The 2,510-nt window shown below is 34.4% G+C and overlaps 1 pseudogene; it reads right to left on the minus strand.

Moving 5' to 3' along the window:
• Positions 1-851: 851 nt before the first annotated feature.
• The window catches only part of LOC116101400, a 13,535-nt pseudogene continuing 11,876 nt past the window's right edge, over positions 852-2,510 (minus strand).

Consider the following 2,510-nt stretch of genomic DNA (forward strand, 5'->3'; position numbering starts at 1 on the left):
TGTTAAAATATACTCCATTAATTTCCTTGTTAAGATCTCGTAATTGAACTACACATTATTCTCTACCCAAACATTTTCATTTCTAGAGAAATCAGGATGAATGGAATGTCACAGAGAATAGAAGCATGCGTGAGTTAGATATACAGTCATCTATGGCAGATCCTTTAGTCTTGTAGGTTCTTTATTTATCCTAAATTATTCCATGAACATTGCATACTCAAACATATAGACTGTTAGTTTCACACACTTTATCAGCATTCACTGAGTTGAAATGTAACTGTGTCTGAGGGATTGAATGACATATTTGTGCATGCTTGTATGCTTGTAGTATTTCACAAGATAGATAGATAGGTAGATAGATAGATAGATAGATAGATAGATAGATAGATAGATAGATAGATATGTTGAGATATATACATATATATATGTATATGCATATATATACATATATACATATGTATATGTGTGTGTGTTTGTATGTGTGTGTGAAAGCATACAGAATACCAATAACACATGTAAATTTGTCCAGCCTGAGCATAAGTAGACTTTCTGAACTTGAGAGCCTCTAGGAACATCTGAATCTATAATACAAATGGGTTAGCAAATTGTCCCCATTCAAAAATACTGACCACAATTAAAATAACTCCAAATATCAGGATATATAAGAGATACATTCCCCAATCAAAGGGAGTGACCACTATAAATTAATGCAGTTGATTATGTTCTTCATTGTTGTTTTACCTTCTGAAGCTGAATATATTACCAAACAACTCCTCTAAAGGACACTTAGAGGTTTTACTCACTCATTTCCTAGATCATGGATGGAGTCAGGAAGAGGTTGATTCTTGGTTTCAGGAAGGAGAAGCACTATAAACCCATTGAGGATGGAGGAGCCTCCATAGAAGATCCAGGGCAATTTGTCAGAGTATGTCGCTAGCATCATAAACAACGGGGACATGAATATTCCACAATTACCAAACATTGCAATGACTCCTATACCTGTTGCCCTTGGAGCAAGAATACAATGCACAAAAAAAATCTGGTAAAAATACACACTTGAAACTTGTGACTTAGAATCATACAGATCCTTTTTAAAACCTTAGAACCTGCTACTTGTCAGAAGTCAGTGCAATTAAATTTAAGGATCTTGTAACTTACTCTTCCTTGTCTCTTTTGTTTCATTTTGTAATATTTTTGGTCAGATTCAGACTACAAAGATACTTCCTTATCCAACACAGTGAAACAGAAAGAGTAATACTGTGTAACTTACCTTATATTTCAGTTTTATTGATATATACACACATATGAGTTATTGGTATAGGTTCTAAAACCAGGAAGGAAATATTAAAAGAGGTAGAACCCATCTCAAAATAAATGAGAGTCTGGCTATAAAGGTGACATGAAAATAAAGGGATTTACTGAGTAGTAGAAGAGGACCAGCAGAAGTGTGGATCAGAGACCAGCAATGTTTAATGAACAGAAAGAACATCTCTGTGATAATGTTATAAAGCAACTAATTACATTGCATTCCAATGTAAAGAAATGTATCTTCACCTACACACAATAAAAACTTGGGGTATGAAAGCATTCAGTTGTAATGAAGAATGGATTAGGTAGAAATAATAAGATGATCAGAGAGAATAATGAAAATTGATGACAAAAATATATTCCATTCCTGTATAAAATTGCCTTAAATAAATATAATAAATATAAAGAAATTTAAAGTATGTAGTTCCTTGTAAACACACCATTTTGTTCCATTCATTTACATGAGATGCTAAGTTGTAGTACTTTAATAGACTTGCCTGTACCAAAACAAAGTGAAATTCCAGGATAATAAAGTTACAAACACTCTGTACAACTAATTGGTTAGATAACTACCCAGTCTATATTTTTCTTCCTTTTGTTACATAGAGTGAGAGGAGAAGTCTATTCTGTGACTGACTTGAAACATGTACCTTAATGTGGTCGGGAGTAGCTCATTGGTATGTAGACGACTGACAGCCATGCATAAAGCAGAAAGTGCTCCTGCCAATGTGGCCATAATAATACGCAGCATCTGCATTTCTAGAGAAAGAAAGACCAAGATCACCTGTTAGGTCAGTATGGCTATAGTAATTTGTAGCTCTCTGTTTCTAAACAAAGATACCATGATCAGAGGTATGTGCAAGTATAAAATACAGAGAGGCAAACCAGCACAGAGAAAAGAAATCCTACAATGCTTAGTATGTTATGAAAAGTGACCAATTTCTTCATGTGGGATTGTGGAAAATCAAAGCTTTTGAAGAATTGTGTTTACTTCTTCACATTTCACAGACTGGTGAGTCCAGAGGAGTTCACTTTCGTAATTCCTCTCTAGGGCCTCAACGGTTCTTCATATGTTTATTGTTGAGAATAGTTTTGGCTATCCTGGGACTTTCGTTGTTCCAGATGAATGTGCAGATTGCTCTTTCTAAGTCTGTGAAGAATTGAGTTGGAACTTTGATGGGGATTGCATTGAATCTGTAGAT

The sequence above is a fragment of the Mastomys coucha genome, unplaced genomic scaffold, assembly GCF_008632895.1.
Source record: "Mastomys coucha isolate ucsf_1 unplaced genomic scaffold, UCSF_Mcou_1 pScaffold21, whole genome shotgun sequence".
NCBI classification, from domain to species: domain Eukaryota; kingdom Metazoa; phylum Chordata; class Mammalia; order Rodentia; family Muridae; genus Mastomys; species Mastomys coucha.